General features: G+C 44.4%; 1 protein-coding gene across 1 annotated transcript in view; it reads left to right on the top strand.

Annotated features, from left to right (window-relative positions):
• Positions 1–15811: 15811 nt before the first annotated feature.
• Positions 15812–25840, top strand: part of EPN2 (epsin 2) — a 120524-nt gene continuing 110495 nt past the window's right edge. The window contains exon 1 of the mRNA XM_038762653.1: positions 15812–15878. The gene's annotated coding sequence lies outside the window, so the exon portion shown is untranslated. The remainder of the gene's footprint in view (positions 15879–25840) is intronic.

Here is a 25840-nt window from a genome sequence, read left to right as displayed (position 1 = left end):
TGCGCCAATAGCCACCACCATACCCTTCCTGACAGTTTGTGGAGGCAGCCCCAGGCTGCTGTTAATAATAATAATGGTATTTGTTAAGCACTTACTATGCACTGTTCTAAGCGCTGGGAAGGTTGCAAGGTGATCAGGTTGTCCCACGGAGGGCTCACAGTTTTAATCCCCATTTTACAGATGAGGTAACTGAGGCACAGAGAAGTGAAGTGACTTGCCCAAAGTCACACAGCTGACAGTTGGCGGAGCTGGGATTTGAACCCATGACTCCAAAGCCCGTGCTCTTTCCACTGAGCCATGCTGCTTCTCTATTCCCTGTTGCTATTCTCTGTCCCACCAGGGTGGTGGAAGGCGGGTCAGGATGGTGGTGCCTCGGTGATGCGGAGGACAGCTGGTACAAGAACCCAGGGAGACAGTTGGGGGGAATGGGAGAGGGGGTGCCGAGGTCCCTGAGAGCTCCAATGGAGGGTGGCATGGTGGCACTGGGATGATGCCAGGGAAGGGGCTGAGGGTTTGATCAGTGGCAACTAAAGTCTATATGTGGGTGGCCTGCAGTGTACAAGGGCATGCTGAGAGTAGAACCCCGAGTGCTGCAATGCGGGGTGGGGTGGTTGGGGAGAGCAGGCATCTACCTCTCTATTGTACTTCACCAAGCGCTTAGTAATAATAATAATAATAATAATAATGATAACAGTAATAATAATGGCATTCGTTAAGCATTCATTCATTCAATTGTACTTATTGAGCACTTGCAGTGGGCAGAGCACAGTACTAAGGGCTTGGAAAGTACAATTCAGCAACAGATAGAGACACTCCGTACCCAACAACGGGCTCACAGTCTAGAAGGGGGAGACAGTAATAATAATAATAATGATAACAATAATAATAATGGCATTTGTTAAGCATTCATTCATTCAATTGTACTTATTGAGCACTTACAGTGTGCAGAGCACAGTACTAGGGGCTTGGAAAGTACAATTCAGCAACAGATAGAGACATTCCGTACCCAACAATGGGCTCACAGTCTAGAAGGGGGAGACAGTAATAATAATAATAATGATAACAATAATAATAATGGCATCTGTTAAGCATTCATTCATTCATTCAATTGTACTTATTGAGCACTTACAGTGTGCAGAGCACAGTACTAGGGGCTTGGAAAGTACAATTCAGCAGCAGATAGAGATACTCCATACCCAACAACGGGCTCACGGTCTAGAAGGGGGAGACAGTAATAACAATAATAATGAAAACAATAATAATAATGGCATTTGTTAAGCATTCATTCATTCATTCAGTTGTACTTATTGAGCACTTACAGTGTGCAGAGCACAGTACTAGGGGCTTGGAAAGTACAATTCAGCAACAGATAGAGACACTCTGTACCCAACAACGGGCTCACAGTCTAAAAGAGGGAGGTCTAAAAGGGGGAGATTAATTGAGCAGTACGGCCTAGTGGAAATAGCATGGGCCTGGGAATCTGAGGACTTGGGTTCTAATCTCGTCTCTTTCAATAAATACGCTTGATGATGATGATGATGATAATTAATCAATCAGTAGTATCTGGTAGTATTAGTAATATTCATTAAACACTTACTGTGTGCAGAGCACTGTACTAAGCACTGGGAAAGAGTATTACAAGTAGGAATTAAGCATTGACCCTCTCCTATGCGGGGCTTGACTCAGAATGCCCAGTGTGTAGCACTGTGGTCTAGCAGCGTGGCTCAGTGGAAATCAATCAATCGTATTTATTGAGCGCTTACGGTGTGCAGAGCACTGTACTAAGCGCTTGGGAAGTACAAGTTGGCAACATATAGAGACAGTCCCTACCCAACAGTGGGCTCACAGTCTAAAAGAGTCTAAAAGACTAAAAGAGCACAGGTCTAAAAGAGCACAGGTTTGGGAGTCAGAGGCCATGGGTTCTAATCCCGACCCCGCCACTTGTCAGCTGTGTGACTTTGGGCAAGTCACTTCACTTCTCTGTGCTTCAGTTACCTCATCTGTAAAATGGAGAGTAAGTCTGTGAGCCCTGCGTGGGCCAACCTGATCACCCTGCATCCCACCGGCGCTTAGAACAGTGCTTCACACATAGTAAGCACTTAAGAAATACCATCATTATTATTATTACTTCCCTCAGGGACCTTCCTCAGCCCCCAGAGGGTTTGTAGTCAACTACTCTCATATCTGCTACAATGAGGCAGGGGGGCCTATTCAAAGTGATGGAGGGAGAGATGCACAGATTCTCCCTAAAGCCAACACCATTCATTCATTCATTCAATCGTATTTATCAGAACAGTTGCCTCTCTTAATTGGAATTGTGGTGTCCGGGGAGAATGTGGGTGCAGAAGGACACAGGGAACCATCCTGTCAGCCCCCCTCACATCCCTAGAGCTCCCGACACCGCTGACCAGCTGGATGAGAGAGAGAGATCACAGGAAGGGCAGGGGTTACCAGGAAGGGAAAGACGTGGCTAATATGCCTCATTAGGTGCATTAGGTTTCTATCTTCCATTCGGCCAGCTGCTCCCTGAAAGTACATTAGGAGGCTTCATGAATTCTTTCAGACCCTAGAGGTGCTCTTAGAAAAGAATGACTTCAGGGCTTAATAGCGGTCTGAAAAAGTTAATGCAATTTCCCAGGGAGCAGTTTACGCATGGAAAATCTGGCACCCCATACATTTCATTCCAAATGATTTTAAAACCTTTTCCAGACTAGAGATCCATGTTACCTCTGAAAGGCGGCCAGTTAATCTAAATTCCTTAAACACATATATATGGAGTGTACATGCATTATGTATATAATTCTAATTATGTATAATGTTTCCTGAATATGCATAAAGTATATGTATAATATATATTATTATTATAGTCTTCTAGACTGTGAGCCCGTCTTCTAGACTGTGAGCCTGTTTTTGGGTGGGGACTGTCTCTATATGTGGCCGACTTGTACTTCCCAAGCGCTTAGTACAGTGCTCTGCTCACAGTAAGCGCTCAATAAATACGATTGAATGAATGAATGAATATTATGTATAATTTAAATGTGTGTGTTTATATGTGTATGTGTGGAATGGTCTCCAAAATGGGAAGCTTTGAAGGAGTATTGGCTTGGGAGTCGGAGGACCTGGGTTCTATTCCCAGATCCACCATGTTCTTGCTGTGTAATCTTGGGCAAGTTACTTAACTTCTCTGTGCCTCAGTTCTCTCACCTGCAAAATGTGGATTCAATACCTCTTCTCCCTTCTACTTAGACCATGAGTCCCACATGGGACCTGATTATCTTGTATCTATCCCAGCATTTAGTACAGTGCTTGGTAGACAATGAGAGCTTAATAAATACTACAATTATTATTATTAGCATTTGAGATACCGCTGAGAGCTATGATTGACTTAGAGATGGCTCTCGGGTAGAGATTAGCTGGAAGGACTGCGCCATAGGAAGGGCACTGTGGGAGAAAAGGGCCAGAAAGGAGGAAGAAGTGTGAAGGGCGAGAAGAGGAGCGATATCGGAAGGTAGCGGGCCTACAAGCCTGGAGCCATCAGATCAGCCATGGGGAGAGAAAAGGAATGGAGCCCGTCTCTGAGGGAAAATCTACTCATTCATTCATTCAATCGTATTTATTGAGCGCTTACTGTGTGCACAGCACTGTACTAAGCGCTTGGGAAGTACAAGTTGACAACATATGGAGACGGTTCCTACCCAACAGCGGGCTCACAGTCTAGAAGGGGGAGACAGACAACAGAACAAAACATATTAACAAAATAAAATAGAGTAGTAAATATGTACAAGTCTGTAAATATGTACATATTATACACATGTACAATATGTAAATATGTACAATCCTTAGGGGGATGTACGCTCCACCTCCAGTCGTGACTGGCAGAGTCAGAATTAGAACTCAGGATTCTCTGATTCCTAGGCTTGTGTTTCTTTCTACTAGGCTATGCGGTTCCTTTGAACTGCGCCTGCCACCCTGAAGATGGGGACTTTGATTTGTGCCTGGGTGGGTGTTTCTGAGTGTCTGTGCGTCTGTTAGGGTCCCTGCCTCTCTTTCTCTCTTTGTCTTCCTAGTCCTGGGAATAGCAACAGCAGTGACTGTATTTTTTTTTTGTTAATGGTATTTGTTTGGTTTTGTTGTCTGTGTCCCCCTTCTAGACTGTGAGCCCCTTGTTGGGTAGGGACCGTCTCTATATGTTGCCGACTTGTACTTCCCAAGCGCCTAGTACAGTGCTCTGCACACAGTAAGCGCTCAATAAATACGACTGAATGAATGAATGAATGTTAAGCATTCATTCATTCATTCAGTCGTATTTATTGAGCGCTTACTGTGTGCAGAGCACTGTACTAAGCGCTTGGGAAGTACAAGTTGGCAACATAATGAGTGAACACCACCTCCTTAGAAAATGGAACAGGCACTGTGCTAAGTGCTAAGGTGGATACATGTTAGGTTGGATGTGGTCCATGTACCACATGGGGCTCATAGTCTTAATCCCCATTTGACAGATGAGGTAACTGAGGCAAAGAGAAGTTCATTCACTCATTCATTCAATCGTATTTATTGAGCGCTTACTGTGTGCAGAGCACTGTACTAAGCACTTGGGAAGTACAAGTTGGCAACGCATAGAGACGGTCCCTACCCAACATTGGGCTCACAGTCTAGAAGGGGGAGACAGAGAACAAAACAAACCATATTAACAAAATAAAATAAATAGAATAAATATGTACAAATAAAATAAATACATAGAGTAATAATAAATAAATATAAGAGAAGTTAAGTGACTTGCCCAAGGTCACGCAGCAGACAAGTGGTAGAACCGGAATTAAAAACCAGCTCTTTTTCAATCCCAGACCTGTGCTCTGTCTACTAGGTCATGCTGCTTCTCATGCTTCTCCTTTTTTTATTATTATTAGTTGTGTTGTTATGGCATTTGTTAAGTAACAATAATAGTAATAATTATGGAATTTGTTAAGCGGTTGCTATGTGTCAGACACTGTACTAAGTGCTGAGGTGGATAAAAGCAAATTGGGTTGGACACAGTTCCTGTCCCATGTGGGGCTCACAGTCACCTCGAAGTAGATACAAGATAATCAGGATGAACATTATTTATTTATTTATTTATTTATTTATTTTATTTGTACATATTTATTCTATTTATTTTATTTTGTTAATATGTTTTGTTATGTTCTCTGTCTCCCCCTTCAAGACTGTGAGCCCACTGTTGGGTAGGGACCGTCTCTCTACGTTGCCAACTTGTACTTCCCAAGCGCTTAGTACAGTGCTCTGCACACAGTAAGTGCTCAATAAATACGATTGAATGAATGAATGAATGACACAGTCCCTGTCCCTCTTGGGACTCCAATCTAAGTAGGAGGGAGAACAGGCATTGAATCCCCATTTTACAGATGAGGAAACTGAGACATGGAGAAATTAAATGACTTACCCAAGGTCACACAGCAAGCAAACTGGGAGAGTCAGAATTAGAACTCAGGGTCCTCTGATTCCCAGGCTCGTGTTCTTTCTACTAGGCTATGCTGCTCCTTTGAACTGCTCCTGCTATCCTGAAGATGTTGACTTTGATTTGTGCCTGTGTGGGTGTTTATGAGTGTCTGTGCATCTCTAAGAGTCCCTGCCTCGGTTTCTTTTTGTCTTTCTAGTCCTGGGAACCCCAAGTAATTCTGGTAGTGCTACATATTAGAGTGGATTTGCTAGAAGGCTTTCTTCTTAATAACCATGAGTTTTATGGTTTTATTCCCGTCTAAGCTTAATATTTGGTAGAGCATTTTGACTATCTTGGTAATAATAATAATTGGGGTATTGTATGTGCCAAGCACTGTATTAAGCATTGAAATAAATAATCAGGTTGGACATAATAATAATAATAATAATAATAATAATAATATATAATAATAATACATAATAATCTATACTAGATAATCAGGTTGGACACAGTCCCTGTTTCACATAATAATGATGGTATTTGTTAAGCACTTATTATGTGCAATGCACTGTTCTAAGTGCTAGGGGGGTTACAATGTGATCAGGTTGTCCCACGGGGGGCTCACAGTTTTAATCTCCATTTTACAAATGAGGTAACTGAGACCTGGAGAAGTGAAGTGACTTGCCCAAAGTCACACAGCTGACAGTTGGCAGAGCTGGGATTTGAACCCATGACCTCTGACTCCAAAGCCCGGGCTCTTTACACAGAGCCACGCTGCTTCTCAGCGTGAGCCCCCACGGGCTCACGGAATCCCCAGGGACGATGTCCCACTTGATTAACTTGTAGCTACCACAGCACTTGGAACAGTACTTGATAAATAGTAAACATTTAACTACCATATTAAAAAAACAGAGAAATTGAGTGATTTGATAATAATAATAATAAGAAGAAGAATGGTATTTGTTAAGCACTTACTATGTGGCAGGCACTGTACTAAGTGCTGGCTGGATACAAGAAAATCAGGTTGGACACAGTCCCTGTCCCATATGGGGCTCGGTCTCCATCCCCTTACAGATGAGGTAACTGGGGCCCAAAGAAGTGAAGTGACTCCCCCAAGGCCAAACAGCAGACAAGTGGCAGACCCAGGATTAGAGCCCATGACCTTCTGACCCCAAGGCCCGCGTTTTATCCACTAGGCCATACTGCAACAGACAGAGGCGGAATTAGAACCCAGATCCTCTGACTCCCAGGACAATTCTTGTTTTGGTTTTAAATAAACCAGGCTGATATGCAGCGTAATCTAGTAGATAAAGCATGGCCCTGGGTTCTAATCCCTGCTCTATCACTTGTCTGCTGTGTGACCTAGGGCTAGTCCCTTAACTTCTCTGTGCCTCAGTTACCTCATCTGTAAAATGGGGATTAAGAGTGTGAGCCCCATGTAGGACATGGGCTGTGTCCGACCTGATTACCTCGTATCTACCCCAGTGCTTAGAAGAGTGCCTGGCCCATAGTAAGTGCTTAATAAATACCATCAAAAAATGGCTCTCTGTAGGCCACGTGGATGACCACAGTTGGTCGGTCAATCGTACTTACTGAGAGTTTAATGTGTGCAGACCATTCATTCATTTCTATTTATTGAGCGCTTACTACGTGCAAAGCACTGTACTAAGCTCTTGAGAGAGTACAGCAGAACAATAAACTGTTTTTCTAGACTATGAGCCCATTGTTGGGTAGGGACTGTATACATTGCCGATTTGTACTTCCCAAGTGCTTAGTACAGTGCTCTGAACTATAATTTAGTTATATTAGTGTCTGTCTTCCCCTCTCCACTGTAAACTCATTGTGGGGTTGGGAACATGTCTAGCAGCTCTGTTACAATGTACTCTCCTAAGTGCTCAGTACAGAAGCAGCATGGCTCAGTGGAAAGAGCCCGGGCTTTGGAGTCAGAGGTCATGGGTTCAAATCCCAGCTCCGCCAATTGTCAGCTGTGTGACTTTGGGCAAGTCACTTCACTTCCCTGTGCCTCAGTTACCTCATCGGTAAAATGGAGATTAAGACTGTGAGCCCCCGTGGGACAACCTGATCACCTTGTAACCTCCCCAGCACTTAGAACAGTGCTTTGCACATAGTAAGCGCTTAATAAATGCCATCATTGTTATTATTATTATTACAGTGCTCTGTGCCGAGTAAGCACTCAATAAGCACTCAAGCACTCAGAGACAGACATTAACATAAATAAATAAATAAGCACCATACCAAGCCCTTGGGAGAGTACAATGTAGAAATATAGCTGATACATTCCCTGCCCACTGCCAAGCTCCCTTTAATTTTTTCACCCTGAGCAGTTGCTTCATCCTCACGGGAGCAGGGGAGAGGCTAAGTTAAGGAGCAGAAGGAAGGCCGGGAGGTGCCGGCACATTTTTCGAGAAGATGTGGACTTCAGTAGAGCTGTGACCCCTGGCCTGGAAGTTTTGGAGCAGCGTAGGCGGTCTAAGGAGGATCTGGGCACCAACTCTCGAGCCTGAAGGGGTGTGCATCACACCAGCAAGATCACTGAGAGTGCCCTCCTTCTTCATATCTGACAGACAAGTACTCTCCCCACCCTCAAAGCCTTACTCCTCCAAAAAGCCTTTCCTAACTCTTATTATGATAATAATCATAATGATGGCATTTATTAAGCACTTACTATGTACAAAGCACTGTTCTTATCGCTGGGGCAGTTACAAGTGATCAGGTTGTCCCACAGAGGGCTCACAGTCTTAATCCCCACTTTACAGATGAGGGAACTGAGGCACAGAGAAGTTGAGTCACCCAAAGTCACACCGCAGACAATTGGCGGAGCCGGCATTTGAACCCATGACCTCTGACTCCAAAGCCCGGACTCTTTCCACTGAGCCACGCTGCTTCAACTTGTACTTCCCAAGCGCTTAGTACAGTGCTCTGCACACAATAAGTGCTCAATAAATACGATTGATTGATTCTCTAGTATACTATAGTGCTTTCCACACAGTAAGTGCTTAATAAATATGACTGAATGAATAGCACCCTCATTTCCCTTAGTCCCTCTCCCTTCTGCATCGCCCATGCACCTGGAACTGTATGCTTTATACATTCGACATTCACCCCACCCTTATGTACAGAACTGTAATTTAGTTATATTAGCGTCTGTCTTCCCCTCTACACTGTAAACTCATTGCGGGGTTGGGAACATGTCTACCAACTCTGTTACAATGTACTCTCCTAAGTGTTCAGTACAGTGCTCCGTGCCGAGTAAGCACTCAATAAATACAATTGTTTGACTGATCGTTCTGTGCATCTTAGGCTATGGAGTTTGTAACTAATTCCTTTGGTATTTTAACAACACTTGGTAAATTTCACCATTACAGGCTTTGAGCTCAAAAAAATACCATTGACAGATAGATCGATCCTCAGATTCAAAGGACGACTATATGTAATCTTTCCGTGGATGTATAAACAAATAGAAACTTAAACCGTTGCCACCGCTAGTTTCCTAGAGGTTTTGCCTCTGCTGAAAGACCGACAGTGGTAGGAAAAGGTAAGAAAAACTGTGGGCAATGCCAAGCCTGTGAAGGAGGCCTAGATTTGGAGGAGGCTGTAGGGCTGCTGTGTTTTTTAACCTCCTCCTTCCACTACTAGTTCTCTTTTTGCTGGCTCCTAGGGGAGCACAAACACTAAGTAAGGGCAAGCAGACAGGGGAAGAACAGATGTAAACCATCATAGCTTCCACCACCACCAAACGGCTACTGGACCACCACCAAGTTGGCAGATTTCGTGTCTGTCAACATCCTCTTAAGACTTTCTCTGCCTCCACGTCCGTCTCTTTCCTCATTTTCCTAACCCAGGGTGAAATCCGACAATTCTGCTGGGTTTGTCAACTGGGCTAGGACCATCCTTTGGGAGTTTGCAATCAAATTTTACTGTGCCAGGCATGTTACCAGGCTACAGTGAAAGGAGAGGGAATTGTTCTTCTCAGAAGCAGTGAGGAAGAGAATAGGTCCTTGGGCATTAAATGGAGAACTGGTTTTCGTTACTCTATTAAAACTCAAGAAAGGAAAGGTTGCCATTTGACTTACAAAAAAAAAGCAGCAGAAACTCCTTGTTCAGCAATAATTGAATATTTAGGTAAATGTACTGACCCAGAGTATTTAGGTAAATGTACTGACCCAGATTGGGGTGACATTGGTTTTTGTGAATTCTTACAGTCTGCAAATATATTCATCTGGATCTTTACAAAAATGTAGAAACTGCTCTGAAGTCATTGGTGCATGGGAACAGTGGGGACAATGTTAGTTTTACCGAAATACTGAACAGTGCATGGGAAGAGTTTAGAGTGCCCAGAACTCGAATCAGGAGAATACACAGCAATTAATGCATATTTGCAAGTGTGTAACAATGTTCCTGCCCACATGGGGCTAAACCAATCTTCTCTAACTTCTTACACTTTTAGTAATCTTTGAATCACAAAACTATCTTTAAGCTAACCTCGTTTCAACAAATAGTAGTAATGTTACTAGCTGCAAGGGAAGTAGTGTGGTATAATGGAGAGAGCATGGGTCTGGGACTCAGAGGACCTGTGTTCTAATCCCTCCACCATCATTTACCTGCTCTGTGACCTCGAGCACTTAACTTCTCCAAGCCTCAGTTTCCTCAACTGTAAAATGGACAATACTTGTTTACCCTCCTAATTAGACTGTGAGCCCCATGTTGGACAGGGACCATGACTGTTCTGATTATCTTGTAGGTATTCCAGTGCTTAGAAGAGTGCTCAACACATAATAAGTGCTTAAAAATTACCAACTGTTGTTATTATTAACAATATCTGTGCTCCACACCATCCAATCTGAAATGTTAATTCTGCTGCAGTAACTTTATACCCTTCTGTTAAGCCCTTATGTTAAATGCAGCAATTGCCAGACTCTGGGTATTTTTATTGGTTTTCTGGTCGTTTGGGGGCCTTTTCATGGTTTCCAAGTGCGGTTTCCCCAGGTATAAGATGCTCTCTATTAACTATGGACTTACTTAGGTAAGCCATAACTGCTTAGTGAATGTTCTTCCTCCTGATCCCCCTCCCTCCCTTCTTGACTGTAAACAGTAAACAGTTTTCACTTCTTTTTAATGACAGGTTTCGTTCAAGGTGTTCCCTTGTCCTCCGTTTCTTCATCCGTTTTATTTTCTTGTACTTCCAGCTCGACAGACAACTTGTCACAATTCTTCAGTATTAGTAATCAAAGTACAGTAGGCCTTGTCTTACAGTTAATTGCCTGCTGCTGTGGGTAGCTGAAGCCAATAAAATGCAAGACCTGACTTTTATATTGCAAATAAAAGTGTGCTAACGGGAACACCAACTCTCATGGGTAGTAGCAGAATACATCCCTGTTCAGAAGGGCGGAAGAATAGTAGGCTGGATGTAATGTGATGAGGATGCCGATCTTGATATTAGAAATCTGACCAAAAATCTGGTACCATTAATGTGGTTTCAATGGTCATGCCAGGGCCAGGTCGCCATGACCTAATCCACAGGAAAACAACATAATCAGTAAATGGGCTTGAGACGGTGGCTAGAGAAGCACGGCTTAGTGGATAGAGCACAAGTTTGGGAGCCAGAAGGTCATGGGTTCTAATCCCGACTCGGCCACTTGTTTGCTGTGTAGCCTTTCGCAAGTCACTTAACTTCTTTGTGCCTCAGTTGCTCATCTGTAAAATGGGGATTAAAAGTGTAAGCCCCATGTGGGACAACCTGATTACCCCGTATCTACCCCAGTGGTTAGAACAGCGCTTGGTACATTGTAAGCACCTAACAAAAACCATCATTATTATTGATATTATTAAGAGGGATGGAGGGACAGATAGGGCAGGGAGATGAAGAGGCTTCTCAGGGCCACCCCGGCCCTTTTCTTTCACATTTAACTTCCCGCCTCGGGAATGTGAGGTGGGAGAGGAGTCAGGGAGCCCCTTTCCTGCCGCCCTGAACCCCACTGGGCCTTCCTGGGCCCCCAAAGGGAGCTGTCTGAGGAGAGAACTGAGGCATCGTGGCGGGCTCAGAACAAGGCCTCAGGCAGTGGAGCTGTGTCTTGGCAGTGATGCTCAGGCATCGGAGGACCAGGCTGGGGTATATGTTTGTGCATATGTGTGTATGAGGAGGGCACCGCTCCCATGTTCCCTCGACACGCGTGTGCATATATGTAGGCATGTATGTCCATGGGCCTGCGGGTGGGTGGGCTGCCAGGGCCAGAAGTCTGCTCCTCCTCCCCTCCCCATCACCCCCACTCCCTCCTTCTACCCTACTTCCCCTCCCCACAGCACTGGTGTATATTTGTCCATATTTTTTACTCTATCTTATTAATGATGTGTACATGAATGAATCTATAATTCCATTTATCTATTTTTTGATGCTATTGACCCCTGTCTACTTGTTTCGTTTTGTTGTCTGTCTCCCCCTTCTAGACTGTGAGCCCGTTGTTGGGTAGGGATCGTCTCTATATGTTGCCAACTTGTACTTCCCAAGCGCTTAGGACAGAGCTCTGCACACAGTAAGTGCTCAGTAAATATGATTGAATGAGAGAGGGAGAGATCAATAATTTTGTTTATCTATTTTGATGGCATTGGCGTCTGTCTACTTGTTTTGTTTTGTTTGTCTCCCCCTTCTAGACTGTGAGCCCGTTGTTGGGTAGGGACCGTCTCTGCTGCCGAATTGTACTTTCTAAGCGCTTAGGAGAGTGCTCTGAACAAAGTAAGTGCTCAATAGATATGATTGAATAAATGAATCTATAATTCTATGGATCTATTTTGATGGCACTGACGCCTGTCTCCTTGTTTTGTTTTGTTGTCTGTCTCCCCACTTCTAGACTGTGAGGCCGTTGTTGCGTAGGGATTGTCACTTTCTGTTGCCCAGTTGTGTTTTCCAAGCACTTAGGGTAGTGTTCTGCGTGCAGTCAGTGCTCAATCAATATGATGGAATGAATGAATCTGCAATTCTATTGATCTATTTGATGCTATTGATGTCTGTCTCCTTGGTTTATTGTCTGTTTCCCCCCTTCTAGACTTAGAGCCCGTTGTCAGGCAGGGATCATCTCTGTTGCCCAGCTGGACTTTCTGAGCTCTTATGAGAGTGTTCTGCACAAAGTCAGCGCTCAATCAATACGATGGAATGAATGAATCTATAATTCTATTGATCTATTTTGATGCTATTGATGTCTGTCTCCTTGTTTTGTCATCTGTTTCCTCCTTTCTAGACTGTGAGCCTGTTGTTGGGTAGGGATCGTCTCTCACTGTTGCCCATTTGGACTTTCCGAGCACTTAGGATAGTGTTCTGCACGCAGTCAGCGCTCAATCAATACGATGGAACAAATGAATCTATGATTCTATTGATCTATTTTGATGCTATTGATGCTGGTCTCCTTGTTTTGTCATCTGTTTCCCCCCTTCTAGACTGTGAGCCCATTGTTGGGCAGGGATCGTCTCTATCTGTTACCCAACTGGACTTTCCAAGCACTTAGGATAGTGTTTTGCACAAAGTCAGCGCCCAATCAATATGATGGAATGAATACATCTATATTTCTATTGATCTATTTTGATGCTACTGATGCCTGTCTCCTTGTTTTATTGTCTGTTCTCCCCCTTCTGGACTGTGAGCCCGTTGTTGGGTAGGGATCGTCTCTTTCTGTTGCCCAGTTGTGTTTTCCAAGCGCTTAGGGTAGTGTTCTGCGCGCAGTCAGCGTTCAATAAATACGATGGAATGAATGAATGTGGCCTGGAATGCCCTCCCTCCGCACATCCGCCAAGCTAGCTCTCTTCCTCCCTTCAAGGCTCTACTGAGAGCTCACCTCCTCCAGGAGGCCTTCCCACACTGAGCCCCCTCCTTCCTCTCCCCCTCCTCCCCCTCCCCAGCCCCCCACCTTACCTCCTTCCCTTCCCCACAGCACCTAAATATATGTATATATGTTTGTATGGATTTATTACTCTATTTATTTATTTATTTCACTTGTACATACCTATTCTATTTATTTTATTTTGTTCATATGTTTTGTTTTGTTCTCTGTCTCCCCCTTCTAGACTGTGAGCCCACTGTTGGGTAGGGACCGTCTCTATATGTTGCCAACTTGTACTTCCTAAGCGCTTAGTACAGTGCTCTGCACACAGTAAGCGCTCAATAAATCCAATTGATTGATTGATTGATTAGTGGGTAGGGACTGTCTCTCTATGTTGCCAACTTGTACTTCCCAAGCGCTTAGTCCAGTGCTCTGCACACAGTAAGCGCTCAATAAATACGATTGATTGATTGATTGAGTGATTGATTGACTGATTTTAGACTGTGAGCCCACTGTTGGGTAGGGACTGTCTCTAGATGTTGCCAACTTGTACTTCCCAAGTGCTTAGTCCAGTGCTCTGCACACAGTAAGCGCTCAATAAATACGATTGATTGATGGATTGATTGATTGATTGATTGATTTTAGACTGTGAGTCCACTGTTGGGTAGGGACTGACTCTAGATGTTGCCAACTTGTACTTCCCAAGCGCTTAGTCCAGTGCTCTGCACGCAGTAAGCACTCAATAAATATGATTGATGATTGATTGATTGATTGATTAGTGGGTAGGGACTGTCTCTATATGTTGCCAACTTGGACTTCCCAAGCGCTTAGTCCAGTGCTCTGCACGCAGTAAGCACTCAATAAATACGATTGATAATTGATTGATTGATTGATTAGTGGGTAGGGACTATCTCTATATGTTGCCAACTTGGACTTCCCAAGCGCTTAGTCCAGTGCTCTGCACACAGTAAGTGCTCAATAAATACGATTGATTGATTGATTGATTGATTGATTGATTTTAGACTGTGAGCCCACTGTTGGGTAGGGACCGTCTCTCTATGTTGCCAACTTGCACTTCCCAAGCGCTTAGTCCAGTGCTCTGCACCCAGTGAGCGCTCAATAAATCCAATTGATTGGTCTTCCCAGACTGAGCCCCTTCCTTCCTCTCCCCCTCCTCCCCCTCTTTATCCCCCCCCCGCCTTCCCTCCTTCCCTTCCCCACAGCACCTGCATATATGTTTGCACCTATTTATTACTCTATCTATTTTACTTGTACATATCTAATCCATTTATTTATTTTACTTGAATATATCTATTCTATTTTATTTTGTTAGTATGTTTGGTTTTGCTGTCTGTCTCCCCCTTTTAGACTGTGAGCCCGCTGTTGGGTAGGGACCGTCTCTCTATGTTGCCAACTTGCACTTCCCAAGCGCTTAGTCCAGTGCTCTGCACACAGTAAGCGCTCAAATATGATTGATTGAGTGGTTGAATGATTGATTGATTTTAGACTGTAAGCCCACTATTGGGTAGGGACCGTCTCTATAGGTTGCCAACTTGGACTTGCCAAGCGCTTAGTCCAGTGCTCTGCACACAGTAAGCGCTCAAATATGATTGATTGAGTGGTTGATTGATTGATTGATTTTAGACTGTGAGCCCACTGTTGGGTAGGGACCGTCTCTCTATGTTGCCAACTCGGACTTCCCAAGCGCTTAGTCGACTGCTCTGCACACAGTAAGCGCTCAATAAATACGATTGATTGAGTGATTGATTTTAGACTGTGAGCCCACTGTGGGGTAGGGACTGTCTCTCTATGTTGCCAACTTGGACTTCCCAAGCGCTTAGTCCAGTGCTCTGCACACAGTAAGTGCTCAATAAATACGATTGATTGATTGATTGATTGATTGATTGATTGATTGATTTTAGGCTGTGAGCCCACTGTTGGGTAGGGACCATCTCTCTATGTTGCCAACTTGTACTTCCCAAGCGCTTAGTCCAGTGCTCTGCACCCAGTGAGCGCTCAATAAATCCGATTGATTGGCCTTCCCAGACTGAGGCCCCTTCCTTCCTCTCCCCCTCCTCCCCCTCTCCATCCCCCCTGTCTTCCCTCCTTCCCTTCCCCACAGCACCTGTATATACGTTTGCACCTATTTATTACTCTATCTATTTTACTTGTACATATCTAATCTATTTATTTATTTTACTTGTATATATCTATTTTATTTTGTTAGTATGTTTGGTTTTGTTCTCTGTCTCCCCCTTTTAGACTGTGAGCCCACTGTTGGGTAGGGACCGTCTCTATATGTTGCCAACTTGTCCTTCCCAAGCGCTCAGTACAGTGCTCTGCACACAGTAAGCGCTCAATAAGTAGAACCGATTGACTGGAAGCCGGGTCTCCCCTCAGACGCCCGAGGAGGGGCGGGAGCGCGCGCGGGGAGGGAGGGGGGCCCGCGGGCGCGCGCGCAGAGGGGCGCGCGTGCGCAGACGGGCGGGCGGGCAGGCGCGCCCCCTCCCGGCCGCCATGTTGGCTGGCGTGCGGGTGTCAAACGGCGGCGGGCGGGCAGTGTAGTAGCCGCCCCCGGGCCCCCGCGCCCCATCGGACCCCGCAGGAGGACCAAGGTAAAGTCCCGGGGGTGGCGGGGGGGGGGCCACAGGCGGGGGACCCCCCCGCCCCTCCCCCACCCGGGAGGGACTTTGGGGGACGCCCCCCCTCCACCCCCCTGCAGGGCCTCCCTCTCCCTGGAGCCCCCCTTTTGCTCCCGGGCTGCCCCAAACCCTATTTATTAAGCGCCTTTTGTGTGCACCGCACTGCACTAAGCACGCTGCAACCCCTAGGTACGGGGGGTTTATTCAATGCCGACTGAGCACTTGGGAGAGCACGCTGCAACCCCTAGGTAGGGGGGTTTATTCAATGCCGACTATATATACACCCGTATATATGTGTGTGCATATTTATTACTCTAACTTGTACATATCTATTCTATTTATTTTATTTGGTTAGTGTGTTTTGTTTTGTTCTCTTTCCCCCCCTTTTAGACTGCGAGCCCACTGTTGGGTAGGGACTGTCTCGAGATGTTGCCAACTTGTAGCGCTTAGTACGACGCTCTGCACACGCTAAGTGCTCAATAAATATGATTGATTGATTGACTATGTACAGAGCACACCACTAAGCACTTGGGAGAGCACGCTGCAACCCCTAGGTAGGGGGGTTTATTCAATGCCGACTATATATACACCCGTATATATGTGTGTGCATATGTATTACTCTAACTTGTACATATCTGTTCTATTTATTTTATTTGGTTAGTGTGTTTGGTTTTGTTCTCTGTCCCCCCCTTTTAGACTGCGAGCCCACTGTTGGGTAGGGACTGTCTCGAGATGTTGCCAACTTGTAGCGCTTAGTACGACGCTCTGCACACAGTAAGTGCTCAATAAATATGATTGACTATGTACAGAGCACCGCACTGAGCACTTGGGAGAGCACGCTGCAACCCCTAGGTAGGGGGGTTTATTCAATGCCGACTATATATACACCCGTATATATGTTTGTGCATATTTATTACTCTAACTTGTACATATCTATTCTATCTATTTTATTTGGTTAGTGTGTTTGGTTTTGTTCTCTGTCCCCCCCTTTTAGACTGCGAGCCCATTGTTGGGTAGGGACTGTCTCTAGATGTTGCCAACTTGTAGCGCTTAGTACGACGCTCTGCACACAGTAAGTGCTCAATAAATATGATTGATTGATTGACTATGTACAGAGCACACCACTAAGCACTTGGGAGAGCACGCTGCAACCCCTAGGTAGGGGGGTTTATTCAATGCCGACTATATATACACCCGTATATGTGTCGTTTGTGCATATTTATTACTCTCTCTAACTTGTACATATCTGTTCTATTTATTTTATTTGGTTAGTGTGTTTGGTTTTGTTCTCTGTCCCCCCCTTTTAGACTGCGAGCCCACTGTTGGGTAGGGACTGTCTCGAGATGTTGCCAACTTGTAGCGCTTAGTACGATGCTCTGCACACAGTAAGTGCTCAATAAATATGATTGACTATGTACAGAGCACCGCACTGAGCACTTGGGAGAGCACGCTGCAACCCCTAGGTAGGGGGGTTTATTCAATGCCGACTATATGTACACCCGTATATATGTTGTTTGTGCATATTTATTACTCTATTTAACTTGTACATATCTATTCTATTTATTTTATTTGGTTAGTGTGTTTGGTTTTGTTCTCTTTCCCCCCCCTTTTAGACTGCGAGCCCATTGTTGGGTAGGGACTGTCTCTAGATGTTGCCAACTTGTAGCGCTTAGTACGACGCTCTGCATACAGTAAGTGCCCAATAAATATGATTGATTGATTGACTATGTACAGAGCACCGCACTGAGCACTTGGGAGAGCACGCTGCAACCCCTAGGTAGGGGGGTTTATTCAGTGCCGACTATATATACACCCGTATATATGTTGTTTGTGCATATTTATTACTCTATTTAACTTGTACATATCTATTCTATTTATTTTATTTGGTTAGTGTGTTTGGTTTTGTTCTCTGTCTCCCCCGTTTAGACTGTGAGCCCACTGTTGGGTAGGGACTGTCTCTAGATGTTGCCAACTTGTAGCGCTTAGTCCAGTGCTCTGCACACAGTAAGTGCTCAATAAATCATCATCATCAATCGTATTTATTGAGCGCTTACTATGTGCAATAAATATGATTGATTGATTGACTATGTACAGAGCACCGCACTGAGCACTTGGGAGAGCACGCTGCAACCCCTAGGTAGGGGGGTTTATTCAGTGCCGACTATATATACACCCGTATATATGTTGTTTGTGCATATTTATTACTCTATTTAACTTGTACATATCTATTCTATTTATTTTATTTGGTTAGTGTGTTTGGTTTTGTTCTCTGTCTCCCCCTTTTAGACTGTGAGCCCACTGTTGGGTAGGGACTGTCTCTCTATGTTGCCAACTTGTACTTCCCAAGCACTTAGTACGGTGCTCTGCACACAGTAAGTGCTCAATAAATACGATTGATGGATTGATTGGCTATGTACAGAGCACCGCACTAACCACTTGGGAGAGCACGCTGCAACCACTAGGTAGGGGGGTTTATTGAATACTTACTATATACACACACCTGTATATATGTTTGTACATATTTATTGCTCTCTTTAACCTGTACATATCTATTCTATTTAATTTGGTTAGTGTGTTTGGTTTTGTTCTCTGTCTCCCCCTTTTAGACTGTGAGCCCACTGTTGGGTAGCGACTGTCTCTGTATGTTGCCAACTTGGACTTCCCAAGCGCGTAGTACAGTGCTCTGCACACAGTAAGTGCTCAATAAATACGATTGATTGATTGATTGACTATGTACAGAGCACCACACTAAGCACTTGGAAGAACACGCTGCAACCATTAGGCAGGGGGATTTCTTGACTGTGAGCCCACTGTTGGGTTAGGGACCGTCTGTCTATGTTGCCAACTTGGACTTCCCAAGCGCTTAGTAAAGTGCTCTGCACACAGTAAGCGCTCAAATACGATTGAATGAATGAATGAGTGCTTTCTGTATACAGAGCACTCTGCAACCATTAGGCAGGGGGATTTCTTGACTGTGAGCCCACTGTTGGGTAGGGACTGTCTGTATATGTTGCCAACTTGTACTTCCCAAGCGCTTAGTACAGTGCTCTGCACACAGTAAGCGCTCAATAAATATGATTGGATGAATGAATGAGTGCTTTCCGTGTGCAGAGCATTGGACTGAGCACTTGGGAGAGCACGCTGCAACCATTAGGCGGGGGATTTATTGAGTGCTTTCTGTGTGCAGAGCACTGGGCTAAACACTTGGGAGGGCACGCTGCAACCATTAGGCAGAGGGATTTATTGAGTGTTTTCTGTGTGCAGAGCATTGGACTAAGCACTTGGGAGAGCACGCTGCAACCATTAGGCAGGGGGATTTATTGAGTGCTTACTGTTTGCAGAGCACTAAACTAAGCACTTGGGAGAGTAAACTACAACCATTAGACAGGGGGATTTATTGAGTGCCTACTGTTTGCAGAGCACTAAACTAAGCACTTGGGAGAGTAAATTACAACCATTAGGCAGGGGGATTTATTGAGTGCTGATTGTGTGCAGAGCACTGCACTAAGCACTTGGGAGAGCACGCTGCAACCATTAGGCAGGGGGATTTATTAAGTGCTTCCGTGTACAGAGCATTGGACTAAGCACTTGAGAGAGCACACTACAACCCTTAGGCAGGGGGATTTATTGAGTGCTTACTGTTTGTAGAGCACTAAACTAAGCACTTGGGAGAGTAAACTACGACCATTAGGCAGGGGGATTTATTGAGTGCTTTCTGTGTGCAGAGCATTGGACTAAGCACTTGAGAGAGCATGCTACAACCATTAGGCAGGGGGATTTGCTGAGTGCTTACTGTTTGCAGAGCACTGCACTAAGCACTTGGGAGAGCATGCTGCAACCATTAGGCAGGGGCATTTATTGAGTGCTTACTGTGTGCAGAGCATTGTACTAAGCACTTGGGAGAGTAAACTACAGCCATTAGGCAGGGGGATTTATTGAGTGCTGACTGTGCAGATAACTGCACTAAGCACTTGGAAGAGCACGCTGTAACCTTTAGGCAGGGGGATTTATTGAGTGATTTCTGTGTGCAGAGCACTGCACTGAGCATTTGGGAGAGTAAGCTCCAACCATTAGGCAGGAGGATTTATTGAGTGCTGACTGTGTGCAGAGCACTACACTAAGCACTTGGGAAAGTCCTCTGCAACCATTAATCGGGGGATTTGCACTTGGGAGAATACACTACAACTATTAATTGGTGGAATGTATTAAGTGCTTAATGTGTGCAGGGCATTACACTAAGCACTTGGGAGAGCACGCTGCATCCATTAGGCAGGGGGGTTTATTGAGTGCTTTCTGTGTGCAGAGCATTGGACTAAGCACTTGGGAGAGCACGCTGCAACCATTAGGCAGGGGGGTTTATTGAGTGCTTACTGTTTGCAGAGCACTAAACTAAGCACTTGGGAGAGTAAACTGCAACCATTAGGCAGGGGGATTTATTGAGTGCTTACTGTTTGCAGAGCACTGGTCTAAGCACTTCTGAGAGTAAACTACAACCAGTAGGCAGGGGGATTTATTGAGTGCTTTCCATGTGCAGAGCATTGGACTAAGCACTTGAGAGAGCACGCTATAACCATTAGGCAGGGGGATTTATTGAGTGCTTACTGTTTGCAGAGCACTAAACTAAGCACTTGGGAGAGTAAACTACAACCATTAGGCAGGGGAATTTATTGGGTGCTTTCTGTGTGCAGAGCATTGGACTAAGCACTTGGGAGAGCACACTGCAACCATAGGCAGGGGGATTTATTGAGTGCTTTCCGTGTGCAGAGCATTGGACTAAGCACTTGGGAGAGCATGCTGCAACCATTAGGCAGGGGGGTTTATTGAGTGCTTACTGTTTGCAGAGCACTGGTCTAAGCACTTCTGAGAGTAAACTACAACCAGTAGGCAGGGGGATTTATTGAGTGCTATGTGCAGAGCACTGCACTAAGCACTTGGGAGAGCATGCTCAACCATTAGGCAGGGGGATTTATTGAGTACCTACTGTGTGCAGAGCATTGGACTAAGCACTTGGGAGAGTAAACTACAACCATTAGATGGGAATTTATTGAGTGCTGACTGTGTACAGAGCACTGCACTAAGCACTTGGGAAAGTCCTCTGCTACTATTAATTGGGGGATTTGCACTTGGGAGAGTGCACTACAGTTATTAATTGGTGGAATGTATTAAGTGCTTATTGTGTGCAGAGCACTGTATTAACCACTTGGGAGAGCATGCTACAACCATTAGGCAGGGAGATTTGAGTGCTTTCTGTGTGCAGAGCACTACACTAAGCACTTAGGCGAGTAAGTTGTAACCATTTGGCAGGGGGATTTATTGATTGCTGACTGTGTGCAGAGCACTGCACTAAGCATTTGGGAGAGTAAGCTGCAACCATTAGGCAGGGGGATTTATTGAGTGCTTTCTGTGTGCAGAGCACTGCACGAAGCACTTGGGAGAGCACGCTACAACCATTAGGCAGGGGGATTTATTGGGTGTCTACTGTGTGCAGAGCACTGCACTAAGCACTTGGGATAGTACGCTGCCATCATTAGTCGGGGAGATTTGCACTTGTGAGTGCACTACTACTATTGATCGGTGAGATGTAGTGAGTGCTTACTGTGTGCAGAGCACTGTACTAAGCACTTGGGAGAGTACTCTATAACCATTAATCTGGGGGATTTGCTGAGTGCTTGCTGTGTGCAGAGCACTGCACTAAGCACTTGGGAAAGTATACTGCAACCGTTGATCAGAGGGATTTGCACTTGGGAGAGTGCAGTATATTAATTGGTGGAATGTATTGAGTGCTTACTGTGTGCAGAGCACTGCAGTAAGCACTTGGGAGAGTATACTACAGCCATTAATCGGGGCATTTATTGAGTGCTTACTGTGTTCAGAACAGTGCACTAAGCGCTTGGGAACGTATGCTACAATCAGGGGGATTTATTGAGCATTTACTGTGTGCAGAGCACCGTCTTAGGTGTACTCTACAACAATCAGTGATATATGTTGTCTGCTTTGTGCAGAGCACTGTACTAAGCACTTGGGAAAGTACGCTGCAACCATCAAGCAGTGGAATGTGTTGAGTGCTTACTGTGTGCAGAGCGCTGAGCTTGGCACAGTACACTGCAACAATCAATGGTATTGAGTGCATACTCTGTGCTGAGCACTTTACCAAAGCACTTGGGAGAGTACAATACAACAGTGGTATTTATTGAGCGCTTTGTGCAGAGCACTCTGCTGAGTGCGTGGTAATGTACAGTACAAGTCAGTGGTATTTATTGAGCGCTTTGTATGTGCAGAGCACTCTGCTGAGTGTGTGGTAATGTACAGTACAAGTCAGTGGTATTTGTTGAGCACTTTGTATGTGCAGAGCACTCTGCTGAGTGCGTGGTAATGTACAGTACAAGTCAGTGGTATTTATTAAGCGCTTTGTATGTGCAGAGCACTCTGCTGAGTGCGTGGTAATGTACAGTACAAGTCAGTGGTATTTATTAAGTGCTTTGTATGTGCAGAGCACTCTGCTGAGTGCGTGGTAATGTACAGTACGTCAGTGGTATTTATTGAGCACTTGCGATGAAGCGCTCAATAAATACGATTGATGATGACTGAGCACTTGGGAGAGTACAGCAGAGTTGGTAGAAATGTTCCCCACTCACAATGAGCCGCAACCAAAGCAGGAGGAGGAGGGTACTGGCTACCTATGAGCCGCCCCAGGGGCACTTGGCAGGGCTGGGGCAGTGGCCGTTGTCCATCACCTTCATCAGGGGTATTGATTGAGCTCTTACGGTGTGCAGAGCGCTTGGGAGAGAGTGTAAACTCCCTGTGGGCAAGCTCATGTGCTTGTTGATGCCATGGAGCCAAGCCCAAAGGTGAGAGAGATTGGCAGAGAGCTTTGGGTAGGCTTGCTTGCTCGTGGATTGTGGAGAATAATAATAATAATGACGGCATTTGTTAAGCGCTTACTATGTGCCAAGCACTGTTCTAAGCGCTGGCGATCAGGTTGTCCCACGTGGGGCTCACAGTTTTCATCCCCATTTTACAGGTGAGGCACAGAGACTTGCCCAAAGTCACCCAGCTGACAAGTTGTACTTCCCAAGCGCTTAGTACAGTGCTCTGCACACAGTAAGCGCTCAGTAAATACGACTGAATGAATGAATGAAGTGGCGGAGGCGGGATTAGAACCCGTGACCTCTGACTCCCAAGCCTGGGCTCTTTCCACTGAGCCACGCTGCTGCCCTGAGAATGAGAAAATTTCATTTTGCCAACAGATTTTGTTTTTTCCATCCGACGTTTTGGCATTTTCTAGTACGCGCTTGTGCAGCCGTGTTAACTGCAAACTTTATACTTACCTGGAGATGAGTTGGAAGTGGGTTTGAAATAACGTGTCAGATTCTTTTTCTGGTGGATGCAGTCCAGGCTGTATATTAATAGGCTTTAGAAAGAGATTTCATACTCGGGAAGAGTGCCACGGTACAGGCTACTCACAGTTATTCAGGGACCAATTATCCAGTGTATTGTGCTGGGAAAGGAGGGGGAACTCAAATCGATTAGTTTGATGATTTGTTCTCAACCCAGTTAGAAAGTGTAATAAAGAAGGTTGAAACTGGGAATGTCAGTTAACCCTGCTCTCTCCACTTGCCACAGGTTTATTTATAATTTAGTCCATTTCTTGATATTAAGCAGTATCGAACTGTGCAGTTGAGAAGTAAATCATACAGAAATTGTGGACTGTTCTATGTATCAGTTTTAAGCTCTTGCCCACGTTCTTGGAAAAATGCCCACCTTCATTTGAGGACGTAAAATAGGGCTAAAAATTCCGTGAACCAAGGGATCGGAGTCAGGGAGTGGTAAAAAGTCAAATCAAAATTAAACGCTCACACGGAATCCATAAAAGCAGTGAGTGCACTAATGCAGATCCCAGATCCCATAAAATATATGAAGGACTTTGCTCCAGATGTCTTGAAATGAATCTACTGGCTACATATGTGATTCTGGAGTTTCCAGTAGGGTTTTGCAGAGCACTCTCTTCTCTTAAAGCACTTCATTCTTTGCACTCATAAAATAACAGATGAGGTGTGCTTTTCTATAAAGTCGTAGTGCAAGATTTGTTAGGACTAAAGGTATTAGGGCAATAAAATGAAAAACTTCCAAGTTATAAAGAACTGGTTTAATGTAAGCAGACTTGAAAAATGATCTCTCTGTGGCAGAAATAATTTACTTATATAACAGTGTCTTCCATACAAACCCCGGAACCTAAATGTTGGAACTTCATCAATTTAATGAAGAGTCGTTTTTTAATTCACAAGCTCTTAGTAAACATAGTATTTTTGCTCTGTCAAAAGCATATATTCATGGTATTGAGATTCTGTGGGAAGGAGCATGTATTTTTTACGAGGTCACAGTATAGGTGCTAACACTTTTATGTTCATGTGTAAAATGCAAGTAGAATGCTAGTGCATTTAGTATTAGCCGTTGTTTTCAAAAACACAGATTTCTGATAGTGTGCGTGAATTGTGTGAAATTTAACTATCCCATTTGGAAAGATCAGGGTTCTGGAAAGATGATGTGTTTTAGCAGGGGTCAGGGACAGTACTTTGATGCCTACATTGCCGAAGTTATGTTGTAACACAATTGGCACGTTAATACTGGTACCTACTAGTATAATTCACTGAGGGTACTCTCCTTTAGACTGTGTAGATGAAAAGCGGCTGTCACTGTTTATAAAAAGATGCATAATGAGAGGAATCTATAGCTCAGCTTTTCGGGTAGACACATTTAACACCACTACTACTAATGATAATAAAAAAAAATTGAAGGCACATCTCCAAGAGGCCTTCCCTGACTGAGCCCCCATTTCCTCTCTGGGTCCCGGACACATACGAGCCTCAGAATCTACGGGAGAGGAAGAAGAGATATTGAATCCCCATTTTACAGACGAGGAAACCAAGGCATAGAGAAGTTGAGTGGTTTGACCAAAGGTACGTCGGAGGCAGAGCTAGGATTAAAACAATCACTTTATAAAATTAATGTAGGTTTAGAACTTGGCAGTTAAATAAATCGAAATACACTCAGTTCTCCCAAAATGCAGGATTGTAGTCTTGATAAACCCCATTGTTAGGACAACTTTGAAATAGTCTTCATGCCTTGATCACTGTATACACAACCGTTTCTTCCCACATCACATTGCTTTCTATCCCGATAGATGTGCCTTGTCACAACACTTACCAATTCCTTATGTACTTTATCGAGAACAAAGTGAAGACACACATTGTGGAAGAACAGAGTGCAGTTTTCTTCACTATTTACCAGTGTAAATTAATACTGCTGAAGATGTAAATGTGACTGATAAGCCAATCCAAAGGAAATAAGTATTCAACACGTTATGTGCTTATTGAAAAAGATCACACACGTTCTTGCAATCATTGTTGTTTACATGTGAACTATCACTTGTCGGATGCTGTTCCACAGATTTTTAAGAAGACTGGATTCTTTTTTGCATTCACTGGAAAAACATGAAAGGTGTAGTATTTTTACTTGTTTTAACTCCATAAGTGAAAATAGCTTTAAACTTGATTCAGGAACTTAGCATTTTTTTAAATTTGGGAAACAGGTTTTCATGAAAGTGTATTTCCTTTACCCGGTGGTCTTTTATAGCTTTGGAACATCTGCAAAGAGAATTAAATCACAGGAATGTAATGGGCCACCAAAAGTTTGTAGACAGAGCGACATGAGATTTCATTCCAAACATTTCAACATACGTCACTTGCTTGAATCAGAACGAAAGTATTGTTGCAATGCTAGCTAGCTTCACATATCGTTTTGGGTGGCTCTGTAAACAATCACCCAGGGACTTGGTGGCTGGGCACAAAAAATAGCATATAATAATACCTTCCTTCTCCTGGAAGCTCTCAGACAAAATGTAGCTGCTTTAAACACTTCAGAGCTCAGATAACTTA

This window comes from Tachyglossus aculeatus, chromosome 21 (genome assembly GCF_015852505.1).
Source record: "Tachyglossus aculeatus isolate mTacAcu1 chromosome 21, mTacAcu1.pri, whole genome shotgun sequence".
Taxonomy (NCBI): Eukaryota; Metazoa; Chordata; class Mammalia; order Monotremata; family Tachyglossidae; genus Tachyglossus; species Tachyglossus aculeatus.
This window is presented reverse-complemented; position numbering and strand designations above follow the sequence as displayed.